The following is a 20642-nucleotide window of genomic DNA, read 5'->3' as shown; positions in this document are numbered from 1 at the left end:
TATGGTGAAGATGGACACTATAAATAAATCCCACACTAGCTCAGAATTGAGTATATTAAAGGGTTATTTATTGAGGGGTAGACTCACAGATCACAGTCCTCTGCACGATTGGGGAAGAGGAACCGAATCCAAAAGCTGGAAGAGAGTGAGCCGCATTTTACATCAACAGTTATAGTATAAGAGGCCACACCCAAGTGGTCTGGGATCTTAAAGACTACTAGCTGGAAGAGTTCCTACGGCACCTCCCCCTTTTGTTTAAATAAAAGAGTGCTAAGCCTAATACAAAATTATGTATAATAAGAACAAATAGTACGTATAAAAATTAGAATTACAACCAGCATAAACAATATTAAGCAAGGAACATATGCTAAATGTTTTAATAATCATTCTATCCTAAAGAGTCTAAGTCTTATATTAGAAATGATATGGATAAATCATAAGAGGAAAGGAACTACAACTATCTAATCTTCAACCCCATTGACAGCCTGAGAAGGAAAATATTACTTGAGTAGGCAGGAAGTACAATCAAGCAGCTTCCAAACTGTGCAGTAGATGACAGAGACAACTGGCTACTTGGACAATCACGGAAGTCCTTCTGTCTATGTGTTGCTTTTATTGGTTAATGAATAAAGCTGTCTCGACCAGTGGCTTGGCAGAATAGAGCTAAGCAGAAAAACTAAACTGAATTCTGGGAGAAAGAAGGCAGAATCAGGGAGAAGCCATGTAGCCGCTACAGCTGGAGCCTGCTGAAACTTTCTCAGTAGACCACAACCTCATGGTGATGCACAAACTAATGGAGATGGGTTAGTTTGGGATATAAGAGCTAGCTAGAAATACATTTAAGCTATTGGTCAAACAGTATTGCAAATAATATAGTTTCTGAGTGATTATTTCTGATCGGAGCGGGCAGGAAACAAAGGAGCAGTGTCTGGCAGAAGAGAAGCCTTCAACAGTATAAGGTCTCATAGACTCATGTATTTGAGTACATAGCCCCCTGCTGGTAAAACTGTTTGGAAAGGATTAGAACGAGAGGTGGGCTTTGAGGTTTCAACAGACTCAGGCCATTCCCAGTGTGCCCCCTCTCTGACTCCTGTTATGGATCGTTACAACTGCTGCTCCAGATAACCATTGTCCTGCCTTCTCTCCAACACCTGAAACCATAAGCCAAATTCAATCCTTTCTTTCATAAATAGCTATGGTCATATTTTATCCCAATAATAGAAAAGAAAGTAATATTGGAGGTCATCTATAGGGATACTTAACTTAGTAATAACTGACAAGCTATTTCCAATTTCAATTACAGTCCATAAGTAATAACTGTAATTCAAGAGCTGGACCATTTGCTGCTCTGATAAAGGGGGACCCAGCTTCTGTTCCCAGACCCCACATGGCCGCTGCTGACCATCTGTATGTAACTCCAGTTCCAGGAGATCTGATGCCCTCTGTTGGCCTCCATAGGCACCAAGCACTCAAATGGTATATATACAAAGTAGCCAAAACATTCATGCACACACATAAAAATAAATATTACATTTCAAAAACATATAATATATATGTTAACTAATTTTCAGAGAAGCTTATAAGATACAGAAGAAGAAGAAGAAGAAGAAGAAGAAGAAGAAGAAGAAGAAGAAGAAGAGGAGGAGGAGGAGGAGGAGGAGGAGGAGGAGGAGGAGGAGGAGGAGGAGGAGGAGGAGGAGGACGAGGACGAGGACGAGGACGAGGACGAGGACGAGGAAGAGGAAGAGGAAGAAGAAAAAGAAGAAGAAGAGGAGGAGGAGGAGGAGCAGAAGGAGGATGAGGAGGAAGAGGAAGAAAAAAGAAGGATGGCCAATGAGATGGAGATGGCTCAGTGCCAAGCCTGATGACCTGAGTTGTATGATTCCTCGTACTCACGCTGTGGAAGAAGAAAACTGAATTCCACGAGCAATTCTCTAATATCTCTCTGTCTCTCTGTCTCTGTCTCTCTGTCTCTGTCTCTCTCTCTCTCTCTCTCACACACACACACACACACGAATGTAAAATTTAATAAGAGAGTGTTTCAGAGAAATGGCTACCAAATAAGGACATGATTTGACAGGCAACTAACATGTGACCAGCCCAGCACTGCAGCACACCGCTATAATCCCAGTGCTGAGAAAGTCAGAACAGGGAATCCCTAGGCTTCGCTGGCCAGCTGGTCTAGCCAAATTGGTGAGCACCAGGTTCAGTGAGTGCCTCTGTCTCAAAAGATAAGGAGAGCCATTGAGAAAGACATCTAACCTTGACCTCTACCCTCCAAGCAAACCTGGACACACATGTACATGCACAAAAAGAAACAAATACATCAAGCTGAGGTTCCATACATACCCACCTTTTCAAAATTCAGTTCTTAAGACAGAGTAAGAAAGAAAATGCAATGTATCTATAAATCAACATTCCTCCTTTGATGCTGTCCTCACATTAAAAACACCCATAACCTTCGAGAAGAGAAGCCTATTTATTCGCATTACCATACAAAGTCTGCCGCCTGCATTATCATACGATTACCGAAGACTCCATTCGCGGATGTATTTTCCTCTTCACGCCACCACTTGCTAAACATAAAACTGATTTTTAAAAATAGACTTACCCAGAAAGAGATTGTCTGAATTCATCCAATGTAATTAATGTTTTTATGAGGCTTTGTCATTAATCAGAAAATTAGAAGATTGCTTTGTTCAATACTCACCAAGCATTTAGCATCCAATTAGTCTCATATTGATGTTCTCAAAGGCGACTGAGTGTGTGCCGCCGCCAGGCCTTCCACATAAGCTCTCCCCACCTTGCTCCCAAGAAACCTATTTCTTACAGACCAGAGAGTCCAAGAGATTTCTGTAAGATAAATGTCCTAGAACATTTTAGCCTGTTTTTAAATCCCGGGGAGGGGGGAATACACTCTTGTTCACACTTGTGTATAAGCTGTGCTTTTTTTTTAATTCGGTGTAATAAATAGTTGAGCTTATAATGTGAGTTCTTCACATTTTCTTAAACACTAATTCTTTATCTCACTGCTTAAGTGATTATCGCTTTTCATCAAATAGAATGGGAAAAAATCATAGCTATTCTGTGAAAGCAGAGGTTCATTCAAAGAATGTTATGGATATTATAGTGTGAATTTAATGATACAGTTCTGAATTTTGGGGGAAGAGGAAGGTCCTCGTTGGAATTTTCAGATACAAATACTTTGAACCAAGACAGTCCTCTAATCAGCATCATGTTAAGCAAAAAATAAATAAAAGTAAATTTTCTCCTGGTGAGTGTGACTGAGCTGCAGTGCATACTGTTAAAACTCTGCTCCAGGGACTAGAGAGATGGCTCAGTGCTTCCAAGCAGCTGCCTCTGGTGCAGAGGCTGGGATTGTCTACCAGCACCAACAAGGCTGCTCATCATCATCTGGAGCTCCAGTTCCAGGAGATCTGACGCCCTCTTCTGGCCTCCCCTGGGAACTTCATGCATATGGTGCACAGATACTCATGCAGGCAAAACACACACACATAAAATAGTAAATAAATAAATTTTTAAAATAAAACTCTGTTCCAAAGGGGGAGTTAAAAACCCTGCAGGCTTGCTCAACCCACTTGCTTAGAGGAAAGTTATTTGTGGACTAAAGAAGTACTTTTCTCTGTACTTACTGTGTGGGCCAAAGAGATAATTGATGATAACGACTTACCATGTGCAAGGTCCAGGTTTAAATTTTCAAATATCAAGAGATCTCCATAGAAAGCAAAGACTCTAGGGAAGGTCCTTCTTCCTCACGGCACCTCCGCCCAAGACCGCTCTACAGATGTGTGGTCTCAATGCACAGGATGCTCCAGGGCTACCAAGGAGCAACATGAAAGACAAAACTCAGGGATTCACCCTCTTTTCATCCATGGCTCTCTTCCTGCCGCTGTCTGTCATCAGCCTTTCCAGGCAGTGGCTCAGCGCTACAAACAATCACCCATAGACTGTGAGACGAAATTACATCAAGCTGGACAAAGAATCAGGAAGAGAAAACTGGAAAAATAAAGCATAACTCCTCCTGAAGGCATTGGGAACATTGGGGTTCTCTTATCCATGTCATTGTTCCTCGGGGCTCTCCTGGTATTTCCACACACTCGTGTACAGGTGGCAGCTGGAACCTTCTAAACCAATCCCAATCCTATTGCACTCTAAGCTACTGCCGCGTCCAAGTCTCTACCAATCACGTCCATTTCCTCTCAGCTATCCCCAAGACAAATGCTCCAGCTCGAGCTCAGACTCCAAATGCTTAAAACTTTTGGCACTTGTCTTCATCTGGGGAGAACACAGCAGCTTTGAGGCTATTATGCTATAACCACTACTTGTATAAGCCAAGACTTACTTGTGACTCTTTATTCTCTTTATAGGTTTGCTAAGAGCGGAACCCTCTCGTTTTTTTTCCTCCTTTTTTCCACCTTTTTAACTTCTCCCCCACTTGTCACCCAAATGAATGAAATTGCTCTCCAGGTAGTTCCCCTGCCAGTGCCCAACCACCCAGTGCAGTCCAATCTCCACGGCGACACCAAAAGTACCTTTAAAGTGTCCCAGAAGGATGAGCCTAAAAAGGGACACATGGCACATAGGGCCTGGTGGCAGTATAAAGGTCACTCGGCTACAGCACAGTCTTATCAAGAGTGGCGCAGTGCGTCGACGGGGCAGATACACAGCTCTGCTCCGACATGACGGTCAGCGACACCGGGAGGAACCGTGGAGTGTCTATGTTTGTTTTGTCCTACATGAAAGGTGACAAGTAAACCTACTATACTCCATAAACACTAGCCAGACATACAGATCAGGACTCCTTGCTCAGAGACAAAGGACTCTGTCACTCGCTGCTGCTGCGCCCAGGTCACATCTGAGTCACTCTGAGAGTTGCACAGCTACCACGCCCCCCTTTGCTCGTCGGTGTTATGCCCGAGGAGTAACAAACTCAGGGAACTAGGGCCATTAAGATGGGGGGCAAGCAAATCTCTTACTCCTAGAGGCAGAGATTATTTTATCAGACCAGAGAGTGGAGACATTATCTTCCAACACTGACCACTTCTTTTTTGTTGTTCTTGTTTGTCAGTTTAGTGTTCTTAAATGTTCTGTGGAAGAAAGGGACAGGGATTTTCCTGACAGACCTATGGAAAATCGTCTTCCAGCAAATACATTTGGAATTCTAACCAGCCCCAGAGTTTTAAGACTACGCTTCTCTGTGGAATTAGGAAGGGCTTTCCTTACTCACTCAGGTATTTCATAGCACCAAGTCAAATTATGTACATTAAACTATTTAATAAGTAAGACAGTATTGTAAAATATAGTTATTTCTTGTGCCTCTAGAAATTATTTATTGTAGAAACAAAAAGAATGTAAGTTTAAAATATCAAAGTAGAAAAAAAGTAAATATCCTTTAATAAAATATCCATCAACCACTTCATGAAAGCTTAGGCTTGGGAGAGACAGGATGAAAAATCTGAAACATTGATTGACCTCAAGAATTTCATAGCCTATCAAGTCAATACCAAAAATAAATAAATAAATAAACCTATTTGAATAATAATCAAAAGAGGTAAACAAACATTTCTCAAAAAATAGATAAGTAGCCAATGGGTATATGAAGTTTAACTCAATATTATTATCGTGGAAATAAAAATCAAAACCAAAATGAGACGCCATGCTGCCTCATTTAGAATGGCTATTATCAAAAAGACAAAAATAACACAGTGGCAATGGTAGGGAGAAGGAGGAATGCCCACATACTGTTGGCAAGAATACAGATTGTCACCGTCATTGCACAAAACCTCAGAAAATTAAAAACAGAGCTATCAGATGATTAGCAGACCCACTGCTGTTTATACAGCCAAATGAGACAAAATCATATTGAAGAGACATCAGCCCTCCAGTGCTGACTGCAGCACCATTGGCAATAGCCGAGACAGAGAATCCGCCTAAGTACCTATCGGTGAACAAATGAGTCTTCAATGTGGTAGAAACACACAATGGAATTCATTCTTGAAAAAGTGGTATGGCCTTGGAGAATATTACACTACGTGAAATAATTGATGTGCTGAAACACCACTGCATGGTCTCATGCAAAAGAGTGCTCAGAAAAAGCTGGCCTTGTGGAATGAAGAAGAAGAGGGTGGTTACCAAAGGCTGGGAAGGATAGGAGGAGAGAGATGGGACAAGAGTGGTGGGCAGCGACAATGTTCCAGAAATAAGAAGCTTTAGTGCTTGGTTTCAGAGTACGGTGAGTTCTCTAAGCATTAAGCTCTATATATTTCAAAATAACTAGAAAAGGAGGTTTTAAAGAGTCTTGGTACAAATTATAAGTGCTTAAGAAGAATACATAATTAGGCTGATTTGATGATTATATAATGTATGCACATATCAAAATATCTAATATTCTCTTATAGATCTTTATGAATATGTGCCAGTTGAAAAAATAATAAAAGTCTGATTTCAAAAGTTACCCAGTAGAGGAAGATTGAGGAGAAGTATATCTACAAGGATTTGTGGGACAATACCAGAATATTTAACTGTTTGCCATCAGGGTCTCAGGAGGAAAAAGGAAAGCAATTGGGTTATATATTAAAAAAAAAACTACAAAATTGATAGGAATCAGAAAAGAGTAAGTTCTGCTGTTCTGTTGCATGGAAAAGTTTCTACCATTAATTTTTTATTGATTTTTTTTATTGAGCTTTACCTTTTTCTCTGATCTCCTCCCTGCCACTCCCCTCCCCTCAACATTCTCCCAAGGTCCCCATGCTCCCAATTTACTCAGAAGATCTTGTCTTTTTCTACTTCCCATGTAGATTAGATCTATGTATGTCTCTCTTAGAGTCCTCATTGTTGTCTAAATTCTCTGGTATTGTGATTTGTGGGCTGGTTTTCTCTGCTTTATGTTTAAAAACATACCATTATTTTTTAAAGGTTTTCTTTATTTAGTTACTATGTATACAGTGTTCTGGCTGTATGTATACTCACACAGGCTAAAAGAGGGCACCAGATCTCTTTACAGATCATTGTGAGCCACCATGTGGTTCCTGGGAATTGAACTCGGGACCTCTGGAAGAGCAACCAGTGCTCTTAACCTCTGAGCCATCTCTCCAGCCCCTATTGTTAGTTTTACATTTGATGGGTCCTCTCTAATTGGATTTGGTCATCACACATTGTATATGGGACTGAACAACACACCGTGCCTCCCATAAACATGTGCAGGATGATACCTCAGCTAAAACTATAAGCATCTTATGATATCATTTTAACAATACAAGGAGTCAAAATGGACAGTGGCCGAGATATGTTCCAATGAGAGGATAGGAACATGGGTGCATAAGATTATCAGTAACTCATAAATGTAGTGACATCTAAGCGGTCATTACATCCAGTCATCTCTTTTGCCAGTGAGAAAACTAATGACAAAGATGTTTGGTAACTTTTTTTAAGGGCTGACAATTAGCAGGTGCAAGGTCAGACCTTCAGTTTGGAAAAGGGCCTTGATAGAAAGTTTTATTCCTGGACAGAAACGGAGAAGAAAACCTCCTTCGACAGTTCATCTCTCCTCTGCAGTCTTGCTTCAGTTGCTATTTTACAATAAATTTATTCTGGGTCTTGCTGCTTATCTCTTGAAGGTTGATTAGTTCTTCCTTTGTATAAAAACACTACTGTGACCGTTTTCCCCGACCCCTGCCTTCTCCCTGTGTCGCCCTCCATCTGGCCTTCTACTCGCATCTCTTCTGGGTCACACCCTTCACCAGGCCACTTTGCCACACCCACTCGCCAGTTAGTAAACTTGCCTTTTACCCTCAGCTCACTCCAGTCTGCCATTTCATCTGTCTGGAGAATCTGATTCAGATTTCAGAAAATACAAAGTGAGATATTAGCCACAAGCCCTGCAGTCTGCTTAAACACTGTATGAAATCAGCTCTCAGGAAAAGGTCACAGGCTTGGGAAAACGCTGCTCACTCAGTCTTCTGGGAAGTATAGCAGATGCTGCTCTGAGATAAAATTCACCTATGTGCAGGAAACTTTATTAATTTCAGTTGTTGATTTTTAAAATCGTTCTAAAATTCTCGCTAATATCTTATTGGAATTGAGTCAGGAAAGAAGAACAGATATATGTTTTCCAGCAAGTTCCACAGCAGCACCAGCTTCAGAACATTTGGTTTAACTATGTAAGTTTGAATATTTTTAGACAATACAGGGAGAGGGAAAGGTCCATTCAGTTTATAGTCTGTCATCATACTATTCAAGTCCACAAAACACACTTTATACTGCAAACCATGAAGATATAGCATATAGTTGTAAAGGAAGCCTTTAAACAAAATTCAAAAATATTTTGCTTTAAATTTTATTATATAAGTAATTGACCTTTTAGATTTTATTGAATGTACTACTTTTCTTAATAATCAACTATAGGCAGTTTTAATTTTTTTAATTTTTCTATAGCAGCAGACATTTAAAAGCTTTATTTAACCTAGAATAGCTAACACAAAATCAATAAATATATGAACGCATATTGTCTGTACTAAATAGATTCAGAATTATAACAACAAAAGCAATGACAGTCAGTAAAATTACCAAACTTTAAAAAAATACTATCTGGTCATGAAAATGATAATTATGTAAATAAGGATAAATGGGTTTAAATTCCCTAATGAATGATGAGTCAAATTAGTGGCAAGACCAATCAAAATATATTCCATATATGACTAACAACACTAAATTTGGCATTGACAAATATTGAATTTTTTAATTTATGTAACAGCATGATCATAGCACATGTCATCTCCAAAGCTACAGGCTATATTAAATTATATAAAGAACGAAATTGGGGGTCGGTATGCTTATTTTATTTTTTGTTGCTACCTTTTATATACAAATAAATATTTTCCTTTCATTTACAGGCACATTTTTGATATCATCTTTATGAATTCTTTGAGAATTATATGCACTGTATTTTGAGTCTATTAAGTACCCCCACTTCTTTTTTCCCACTCTCTCCACACTCCCTGCCTTTCCCATCCAACTTTGAGATTTAGAAAGAAACCTTTTTAAAGTCAGCTTAGATATGGGAAGCATACACATTCACTCACATTCACACACCCATTCACACACTCACATGCACACACATGCACACACTTAGAATAAATGATGGTTATTCCCCAAGTACCCCCTTACACATTAAGGAGGTGTTCCAGATTTACACCCTAATCAATATGTAGTTAACAGTCACCTTCCCATTGAGTTTATTATCTATTATGTATTAAATGACATGATAAACCCTAAATCAGAGAAATAAGATGCAGACATTCAGGACTGGAGAGATGGATCAGATGTTAAGAATACTGGGTTCAATTCCCAGCACCCACATGCCGCATGGTAGCTCATGGCTGCCTAGAACTCCAGTTTGGGATGATCCAGCACCCTCACATAGTACATGTAGGCAAAACACCAACGTACATAAAATTTAAAAAGATAAATTATGTGTACATATAGACATGCTTGCCCCAGATTTGGTAAAGTGAACCCACACACTGCTCAGCTATAAGAAGAACTATTCGACAAGCTAGGAGCTTACAAACATGTAGACGGAGGAAAGGCATAAGAGTTAACATATGAATGCTGAAAACCATATTAATCATAGCACACAACAAATTGTTCTTTGCACTCGGACTGTCAGGTCTGAGTCTGGTATCATTATATAATTGGTTTATTGCCATATATAAACAATAATTTCCAGAGTTCTGATAAAAATGGATGACAAAGGCTTTACCCAGTGCACCAAGCTTGTGACACGAGAACTAGATCAGCCAGCAAAAGAGTCACACATGTGAGATAGGGTACCTTCCGATATTACCATATCCGGCTTAGGAAACGAAACGCTACTATCATACAAAGGCAAGAACTTCAAAATCACTAAACCACACTTTAATCCTAAAGAAAACACGTTAGAAACGTTATTTCAAGGAGCAAAGTAGAGTCATTTGCTGGACAGGAGGAGGATAGTTAACATCTCTTTCTGGTTTTGAGACCCTGCTGCCCAGGCTGTCCTTGTATCAGACTAGCCTCATACTCCCAGTAATCCTCCTGTCTCGGTCACTCTTCAGCAATGGTATTACAGATGTGAGGCACCATATTCAATCAGAGCACTGTTTACAAAGAGAATAGTCACTGTCAGAGAGCAGTCAAGAAAGCATACAAGAAAATAAGCCTCCGAGTCTCGCTGCACACTGCCACTCGGACAGAACCAGATTCCCGACACTGTGGCCAAATCTTGACATCTAAGCTTTAAATGTTGGCAGTTATTCTTGAAATTCCCAAAAATGATCTAAAGGGCTAAAATTACTCCTGTATGGTAGAATATATATATAAACAGCTTGGTTATGAAATGGATAAATTCATTTTTTAAAATTGTAAGAAGTCATTAATGTATCAAGAACAAACAATTTCTGGTTTGCGTTTTAGAGGCATCGTCTGTTTTCTGAAGAGAAGACTAGAGAGCAACAGAACACTTATTAAGTTGGCAGGTCAGAGCCTCTGAGCAAGAGCTGGGTCACTGGCAGGTTCAGCTCACAACTGGGAGCAGGCTGTCAAAGAGGCAAGAGCTGCCTTCCTCCTTTCTCAACGCCTGGAACCATAGTCAGTGGAAAACACTGTCCAAAAGCTTACAACACAAACTGCTCTCCACCAGCTAACAGTATTAACTTAGCCTGAGAACTTGAAAATATAGATTCTCAAGCCCTACTTCAGAATTCATACTTTAAGGAAATTCCTCCATGAGATTTGTGTCTGCACATAGAAGGTAAAGAGGCAATGGCCTAAGGAAGACGGCCATTCTTCCTTATCACAGAACTAGACAGCCTATTCCGAGTGTTTGGCTTAAATTTAAACTTCTCTATACCCTGTATGACTCTAACCCCAACCCTAACCCTAAGAGGGTGGAACAGTGATCTCACCAGAGATGACCACTCAGGCACAGATTATAGTCAATTGAAAGTCATTATTCCAGGTGAATGGGACTACTCTCAGGTATTCAACATCTAAATGTAGCACCAAGTGTCCAGAGTACAGGGTTTTTGAGTGCAAAAACCACATCCTGACATCTAGCTCAGCTCTTGGGGGGAGTGATGGGCAGGTGGGGAGCTGGGAGGGGTAGCGTCACATAAGCAAGCAATTTGACAGAATCTAAGGTAAGCAGTTAGCTGGTGTGATGGGGGAGGAGCAGTCAGCTGCAGTGGGGTGGTTATGAGCAAGCAAGCAGTTTAACAGAAGCTAAGATAAGCAGTTAGCTGGGAGGGATGCCGCGCAAGGCAGCAGTTCAACACAAGCTAGTCGTCAGCCGATGCATCTTGACCTTGGGTTCCTAGAATAGAGTTGGGTGATTTTCCACAGCCTTCTCCATCGAGGAGCTCAAATTTAAGTGAAACCTAAAATAGCCTCAGAAAGAATACAGGAGACTTCTGCACCGTCTTACCCTTGACCCCAGCACCAAACTCAGACTGAGTTCAACATCAAACATAGTCATCTGAATGAATTAATCTTAAGGCTGGGACCAAATCGAGTCACCCATCTGTCTCATTCTGCTCCTCCCGCTGGATGTTTTACTGTCAGCCTCAGTCTACGAGTAGAGCTGGAAGATTGTGACTGGAGATGACAAAGGAGCTGGCACACATATCCCTAATTCATTGTCTCTCCATACCCCTCTGGTGACAACGGTATACCCATAGTCCTTCATGTTTGGTTGGAAGTGTCACCTCACCCCCTGGCATCCATGTAGCCAAAATATCTGGAATGTTTGGATTAAGACTTCATGTCAACCCCTGGCACCCCTATACCCAAAGAGTCTGGGATGTTTGGGTTAAGGCTTCACCTCAGCCCCTGGCATCCATGTAGCCAAAAAGTCTAGAATGGGTGGGAAGTTCCATCCCAAGTCCCCTCCCCTGGGAGTTGCCTCAGTCCAGAATCCACCTCCGAGAAAGCCCACCAACGATGACCCCTTCCCCAGAGAGGCTCAAGACCACTCTCATGGGGTGTTTAAACTGTCCCCCAGAAAACAAACACGTGGTTTCCCGGTCTTCCTCCCCATCTCCTCTCTGAGGGCCTGAAAGGCCTTTGGGAGCTCTAGTATCCATTAAACCTGGGCTTTTTCTAATTCAGTTTGATTTGATCTGATTTGGATTATTTTGTCGGCGGAGAGACTTATTGGGCCATAAAAACTTTTCACTTCACATGCATATAGCCTAGAAATTTACCTCTAGACTAATAAATTACTACAAAGTTGAGTTCATTGTCATCATTTACAATTCTGGAAGCTTCACATTTAAAAGTCTGCATATCCAAATTCCATTCTACAAGTCAGAGAATCTATTCCATCATAGCAACATATTCATGTCAAGTCTCAGCTGTCTTAATCAGATATTAGCCTGGCTCTCCCCTACTCTCTCAGTTCTCCCCAACAGCATGAACAACATTGTCAGTGGCCGTCTGTCATCTTCTCCTTGGTATTGTTCATTTATTTGTATTCCCAGCCTGACTCCGACGGGCACTTGAATTTGCACCCCCTCAGAGATGGTCTCGGCCGTGCCTTGTCTCTGACCTACACTCTGCGTATGTAATTCAGGAAAGGGAACCACCACCAACCACCGGAGTCACTCCTTCTGCTGGCGGACTTTGTGAGCTGCAGTCAGTTTCCAGGTCTACCTACACAGGATGCTGTCTTCCTTCACACTCCACCCTGACTCAAATATTTAATTATTGTAATTAGTTCTTTTAAGATCTGTTCTTCACAATTAAAAATAAGAATGACCCACAAAAGCAGGTACGGAACAGTTCATTGTTCAGCCATTTCTTTGGAGCCATCTCAGAACTCTGGGTGATTTACCAAAATGGAAAGATCCTTGACGACAATTGGTTTCCCTTTTTGTTTTGTTTTGGTTTGGTTTGGTTTGGTTTATTGACTCACTCAATGTATGCTATTCATATAACCAATAGCCTCCAAGAAGGAAATATGCCCCTCACTCTCTCTCTTCCCCCCATCTCTCTCCTTTTCTCTCTCTTTCTCTCTCCTCCCTCATCTCTAAGAAGGTATCTGTCTTCTCCAGGCACATCTGCTTTTGAAATCCCAGGTACCAGACCTATGAAAAATAAATGTTTGCACATAAGCCCCTGGGCTATGGTGTTTTTATTATGCCAAATTGACTGGCAATATTAAATAAATACTTATTGAATCAGAGGACCTTCCTAAGGATTATTAAATTTTTTAATTTACAGATTTTGAATGAATGTATCACATCATCATATAATATATGGTGGTTTGTCTGCCAACCTAATTTCTACTTGAGTTGATCAAACCATTCTACATTAGTGACAATGAAAACAGGCAGTGGAGGACGATGGAACCACTACAGACTGAGACCTACGGCCTGTCACCGCTGATTTGACAAGAATAGAGCACCAAGAAGACCCACAAACTGCCTCATAAGATTTCAACCAGTTCAGTGTTGCGACCACACCATAGCCATCAGCATCAAGAGCGTGAATTATCGTGCAAACTCCCCTGAAGAGATGCGTGACTGCGGAACTGTGGCCCACAGAATAAAGTCACACTCTTATGGTCTCACACCATCCCACACAAGCTTTATATTAGCAATTTACATCTGTCATCTGTTGACCAAATCAGCAAGCTAATGGATGTTCACCTCTTACCAAATCATGTGAGGGATGACTGTGCACACACATACACACACATTCTGTGTGTTCCGGAACACAAATATTCTGTGTGTATGTGTGTGCACGTGTGCCTGTCTGTGTCTGTCTGTATGTATGTATGTTATTTTCCTCCAGTGTTTTGAATTGACCATTTCTGAATTCTCACCCAACAGGAGCAGTCACGCTCATTCTATCAATGCATAACACCCATTGTTTCAGTAAAATTTGTTTGAGAGTTGTTCTCTCAAGAAAAATATTCTAGAAAAAGTCTATTGTCACACAGCTGACACTTCGTTAGATTCTAATGCACGTATACACACACAAAAAAAAACCCAACACTTTTTTGGTTGTGTGTCCAGTCCACAGAGACAACAACTATAAAGGACACCTTCCTTTTCTTAGTAGAAAAGTATGATCTTTTTCATAATAGAACAAGCGTACTGTGGATATTATGAAGCAGGGGTGTTAGAAGAGAGTGAGCGTAGTTACTTCTTGAATATTTAAGTACAATTTTCATTTACTTTCAGCAAAAAAAAGGCACTTTAAAAAGATTTTTAAAAAAACTAGGATTCAAATGAAAGAATACCAGGGTATTTGCACATACAGAGGATAATTTTAAATTATACAGGTTTTGGTTTACTCTAGAAAGAATCTGTCTCCTCCTAGCCCAGGCTATCCCAACTTGAAACTTGAGTTCTGGAACACAAATATATTGTCCCCAAATCTTCTATCTTGCATCCACTGTGACTATGTCCACGTATTTGTTGATGAAGAGATGCCTGGTTCGCCAAAGAAAGCCGAGTGCTGCTCTGAACTAGTAAGCACAGCAACAGGAGGGCACAGGCAATTAACACAGCAAATTGGAAGGTTTAGAATCTTCGCATGACCTTTAAGGAGCAACAAAGTTGCCCGTTCACATACATGCAATTATACACTGACTAGTTTGTAGGGAGTAATGTATAAATATGCAAATATTTAGTAAAAACAAGCCTTGGCACCCAAAGCCACCTCGAACTCTCTAGGTTTTGTGTGCACGGTTTGTTCTGCAAAGCCCACAATTAAGAGCAAAAGCGATGCATTTGTCTGGTTGTCTCCACTTTGTCGAGTACTGAGTCTGCCATCGTAGTAATTGCTGGAATGCAACGTTATTGCATTATTGAATCTCACGGTAAGGAGTTTCCAAAATCTACCGCATAGAAAAAAGCAATACAAATATAAGTTTAATTGAATGACCAGATGTACTATTGCTAGAGGAAAGGGAAATATACCTTTGCTAACTGGCCATTCAGGGAAAATCATAAAGCAATTACAGCTCCTAAGGAACAATTTGGGAATCTGAAGGAAGATTAACCGGGCTTCATCTAATATAGGCAAGTATACTCTGATTCCTTAGCTATATCCCAGGCCTCACCTGGGTCATTGTGAGCACATTAGAAGTCTCTCCTTACAGCCTATGTATTCACTAGCCATCTGATTTGCAAGCAAACTAAGCTCTGTAATTTCTGATGGCAATGCCAATCACTTGCCAAACTGATACCAAATTAGTGAATAGTGGGTCTATTATTACAGTCCTCGGTGAGAGCCAACAAAGACACGTGATACACACATTGAAAGTAGACGGGCATTAGAGATCTAACACAAGTCACAATAGTATGCTTTGCTGTGACTAGCAAAGTTTGCATTGGGACTGTGGAGAAACATGCTTAATAAAGTAATATGTAGATAGATCCTGTGCTTTAAAATGTGTGCAAATTCTCACCGCTACCGTCAACACTTCCCAAGATGCCCATACAGTCAGGGAAAAAAAGAGTCTTATATTTTGTGTTTGTAACTTAGTAGTCGATGAAAGTATCTTAGAAATAAAAATATATGTGCTGCATATAACAATGGATCAAAGTGTAAAACTCAATCATAAGTTATTTTGTTAAGCTATGGATGCAGTTTGCTGTAGGTCATTATGTAAATTAGCAGAAACTGGATAATATACAAATAAAGACCTTTAATAAAGTTTTTCTTGTCTTTTTTAACACAAAATCAATGTTTTACATGGCTACCATTAAAAGCATTTGCATATGTATGGACATAGAGATGATATAAAAACACAACTCACAAGAAATATATCTAAATTCTACTTCCTTCATACTCTAAAAAGCATAGGCATTCTTCTTCAAATTTCTATAAGAAAAAGAAACAGAAGACAAAATGAGTAGTTTTACTTCATGGTAAGAACTCTGAAACACTGCGCTGAATGCAGAGAGTCAGACCTGCAGCAAACTACGTAACATGCCCGTGTCCCATGGCAACTGCAGAACAGAAGCGAACTTCTAGGGTCTGCCCGCTAGTCCCACCTGTCCGTAAACCGCTCCAGGCCGCGCTCCAAACTTAAAATACCCGCTCTTTTCTTTATCAATGGAATGTCTAAATAGCTCGATGTACTCCAGCTAAAGCTCCAAAGAATTCCCCAACAGAATGGTAAATTCTCCTCTTCCAAGGCATCACAACAAGAGTCACTGAAAAGGAAGGCAATCCCGTGAAACACCATGCGAGCAAGGGGCCCAGAAATGCTGCTGCTTCAGCCGGCTTGGCCTTCATGGCTAGCAGCAGCTGGTATTAATGAATTTCTTCTCTTTGTTTTGATGGGGTCCTGCTAGTAACAGATTGATGAATTGCATTTGTAAATACCAGACATAGATCAAAGCAGACTGTTAGACGCCTATTTTTACCTCGATTTATAGGTTCTCGCCAAGAAAACAAGACCGCCATTATATGGTAAAGTTCCTCATTTTTGCTTGAATTTTCAATGAACAAAACAGCTGCCAAATAATGCTACTTAGTGAGGCATCTCTAATAAAATACTGCAGAATTGAAAGTCGGGCCACTGAGCTGTTGCCATTCTGAATGTTACAGCTTTTCAAATATGATAGACGCAGCCAATGGCACTTCGGAGAGTTCCTCGTTTGGGACATGCATTACAAATCTTATTAGCAAATGTCCATCAGTTTGCAATTACACCTCAGCTTGAACAAGATCCAACAGTACTCTCTTTTGAGAGCCGTGATAAGAAACGCTGGAGAGGCAATGACTACCCTTCCTGTTCAGGGTAATCCATAAGATCCAGTTGGTGCTAAGTCAACCTTAAACTATACTTTGGACATTTCCATATGAAAATGCCATTTAAGATGGCTATCAAAACACTGTGTTACAAATACTAAATCCAGGACTACTAAGTTTCTCTGACAAGGCAAAATAAATTCTCTAAAATGTTATACCACCCAAAGTTTTATCACTTTATAAATTTTTAAAAGGGAAAAGTGGCTAAGTCTAAAAATGGACCTTTCTTTACAGGCATGACATCACATTTTGTAACTTGGTGGTTAGTAAATACTATAATGCAGATAATGCAGCGGCTGAGCAGACTGTATCCATTTTGAGTCAGGTTCACAGGCATCTTTTCTCTCCACTTTGTCACCGTTACAATAGCTAACATTCTTCCAATTCAAAATCACACCCACATGCACACACCAAGGCCCCTCACCTTCCCCTCTCTCGTAACTTGTAACATTGTATAGGAATTTGCTTTGACACAAAGGTTTCCTGACTCTTTAAGAAGCATAAAAGGAAGAGCACTGTATGTAAATGTGAAGCTGAGCATGCTCAACCACCGTTTTTAAAGGCAAGAAAATAACCACGACTTTCAACAGTGTTTTAGACTTTCAGGGGATTTTTTAATGCCATTTTGAATTAGCAACACTAAAACTATGTTTGCCTCTTACAAGTCTCCCCGTGCCTAAGTTCTCAGTTTACAATGACATGTTCTCAAAACCTTATCATATAAATAATACAAGTGAACTGTTTGCACTGGAAATTGGGGAAATTAGAATAAAACAAGCTTCAGTGTGGTTACTGGTGGCTTATAAGTGGTTACTGATGGCTTTTAAAATTAAGACTTTAAAAAGGTCAAAACAATTGACTGGAGAGATACCGAACAGCATGAAGAAGAAAAAGAATCAAATGTTTCTGATCTGTTACTGGAAATGTATGAGGTTTGGGGCGGATTTTAAAATTGTAAAGTACTTACCAGTTAGGGAATACATGTGCAAACATGGAAAGGGAAAATACAATATCCCTCACGCTCTGATTCTTTCACCGACAAATGTATGTTTAATCTTCTTTGCCAGTAATCTCCTTTATTACTTCACATGGAAACCTTAAATTAATTACTCAATTGTCTTAAGTTATCTCGCCTAATAGAGCAGTTTAAAGGTGCTAATTGATAACACTCTGAAGGGTGGTGTCTGCACCAATCTGGCTGGGCAGACAGGAACCAGATAATTACCAGCCAGCTGACAGTCATTGAAATTTCACCCAGTCCAGAGAAGGACCCTCAGACACTGAGTTATTGGGGAGGCTGAGTTATTTGGGGGGGGGGGGCTCTTCAGAGTGAGAAAAACTAGGTTTGGGATCTAGATGAGCTTTTGTTTGTTTTCAAACCCAGCAAGGACTTTGAAATTCAAGAGGGGGTTTCACACTCACAAAAGGAGGCTGTTTTATTCTCTCTCTTATTGGCATGAGGAAAACTCACCAAGCGCACAGGGTGGGAGTAGCTGGTCACTGTAGTAACTACACATTCAATTCCTAAGGCTTAGGCAATGGTTTAACACTGGCCACGAAGTGGAATACTGAACGGGAAAGCATGGTCTCCCCAAGGGCTCTTAGAGAACCTTGGGTACCTCCTCCAGTGGAGACCGGACGGCTCAGCCGGCAGCTCCAGAAGAAATAGGGCAATGGACCTCAAACTTTGCCTTTACAAAAGCAGTTTCTGGAAATATGCCTGCTAATAGCTAAGTGCCATCCATCGCCTGAAGACACCTCTTGGTAGACACCTAGCCTTTTAGAAGGAGGAGGGGGCAGCAAGGCAGGTGGGCAGAGAAACCTGCGCTACAGGCAAGATGTGGAAGACATCTGCCTAGAAAGAAATGAAAAGCCAGTAGTTCCTCACCACCACCGCCACCGCCAGCTGTGCCTCCCCCCCCCCAAAGCTGTTCATTGAAAGACCCTTTATGAAGGCTGTCTTGTAGTAGCCTTTACAAAAAGCTATTTCATTCGGTAATAACGAGTCTGTTGCCAAAGCGAAAGAAAACCTTTAAGCGGGTGAGGCTCCGGAACTTAGGAACGCGGTTCTTGATGGGCATAGTTAAAGGTGGAGGGATCAATACCCCCCACGGAAACGCCCACCCTCTGCAGACAGGCCTGAGAATGAACTAGTCAGAAGTGAACAGAAAGTAGGTATTGCAGACAGGCGACCTGCCGCGTTCCGTGGATCATCATCAGTCCTCACTGACTTCCGCCTTGATTGTGACCCCCCAACTCCTTATGAAAAGTCTCAAATGCTCACCAGCCAGAACTGGCGAGGGAGTCAATTAAAACCCTCTTGGGTCCTCGCTTGGGTCTCTCGCCTTTTGAAATAAGAAAGGGGAGGGGAGGACCCTGCTCCCCAAACCTCCTGTCATGGCTCCGTCCCCCTCCGGTTGTCCCTCATCCCCGCCCCGTCCTCACTGTCTTCGGGGGCAGGGGAAGCAGGCTGCGGGACCGCATCTACCCTCATCATAGTCTCCTGGGGCGAGCTCGTTTCTGCCCCGGGCCCTCGAGGAAGCGGAGGGAAGCAAGGTGCCCACGCGGGCTGGGGGGCGCTCGGTCCTCGCGTGGCCACTGGGGTCCCCAAAGCCAGAAGGTTCCCGAAGGCGCGGCTCGCACCTACCTGCAGCCGGGCGTCCCGGTGGCAGCAGCACCTAGCGATGGTCCTGTAGCTTCCGCGGGCCGACGCCAGCCTTACCGCTCATGCATCGCTTCGGAGATGCCGGTCCGCTGGCACCATCCAGGGGCATAGGGACCTGAAGTCCGCCGGTGTGTGCGAGCGAGTGTGACCCCGAGTGCGCGTGTGGGTAGTGCCTCCTCCGAAGGCTAAAGGGGGGCTCGGCAGTGTCTTCACATACAAGCTGGGGGGTCCCCTCCCAGAAGCAAGTGGGAGGTGCAGCGCGCGAGGCCGGTCTCTGGTCTCTGGTCTTTATCCCACAGTGTCAAAGTAATCAAAAGGTTTGTTGACTGAGCGAAAGGAAGCCAAAGTGTCCGCAGCCCCCGGCGGCGCCCGCGGTCGCCCTGGCTGTCCTCGGCGCTGCGCCCCGTGCGCTCCGCTCCCGCGACTGCCAGGAGGATCCAGGCGGGCTCCAGCAATCGCCGGTCTTATTCCATCTCCGATTTGTTTGCTTTTAGCCGCGAGCGAAGACTTTTCCTCTCGCCCCGCGTCGTCTTTCCCTTTCACACACGCGCGCGCTCACACGTCCCCCACCCCTCTCCCTCCCTCCCCCGGGTTCTCTGGGGAAAGGCAATTGGACGCGATGATTCACCTTCAACAGAGCAGCCTCCGCCGTGCGACTCCTCGAGTTCCCCCGGTTCGCTCAGGTCTGCGAGGCTCCGGTGTGGACCGGTTCTGAGCAGGCTCGCCGGCTCTGCGCTCTGCCGCCGTCCCCCCGCGGGGCGTCCGCGTTCCCGCAGCTCGCACACAGGTCCCCGCCGGTGCCCTCTCCGACACCTGGACGCGGTTGACTCCGAGTCCACTTAGCAGCAACTCCTGACCAGCTGCAGCCCCTCGACCCCGCCTTCAAGTGCAGCCGGCCGAGCTCCTCGCAGCCCGCCCGCTGCCACTCTAAGGCATCGCGTGCTCCAAGGAAAGGGAACCCTCTGCTGTCCCCCAGTCACGGGTGCGCCTGCACCTTCACCAGCGCGAAGGTGCGAGTTCCAGCATCAGACACAAGCGAGCAGGTGTCGCCTGTGTCACTTCGCTAAAGGCGGGAGTGAGAAAGAACAGAACAAGGGGAGGGGCCCGAGGAAACAAATCCAGATCGCCAGGAGAAAAAGAAGCCAAGAGC

At 42.6% G+C, this 20642-nt stretch overlaps 1 protein-coding gene across 2 annotated transcripts in view; it reads right to left on the bottom strand.

Annotated features, from left to right (window-relative positions):
- Tafa2 (TAFA chemokine like family member 2) overlaps nucleotides 1-20226 on the bottom strand; it is a 439738-nt gene extending 419512 nt beyond the window's left edge. The window contains exon 1 of one of the 2 annotated variants that reach the window (XM_075954344.1): nucleotides 19475-20226. The gene's annotated coding sequence lies outside the window, so the exon portion shown is untranslated. The remainder of the gene's footprint in view (nucleotides 1-19474) is intronic. The other variant, XM_075954345.1, reaches the window with a different exon arrangement.
- Between the last annotated feature and the right edge of the window lie 416 nt (nucleotides 20227-20642).

The sequence above is a fragment of the Microtus pennsylvanicus genome, chromosome 20 (assembly GCF_037038515.1).
Source record: "Microtus pennsylvanicus isolate mMicPen1 chromosome 20, mMicPen1.hap1, whole genome shotgun sequence".
Taxonomy (NCBI): Eukaryota; Metazoa; Chordata; class Mammalia; order Rodentia; family Cricetidae; genus Microtus; species Microtus pennsylvanicus.
The sequence above is the reverse complement of the archived record's forward strand: the minus strand, read 5'-3'. Positions and strand labels throughout refer to the sequence as shown.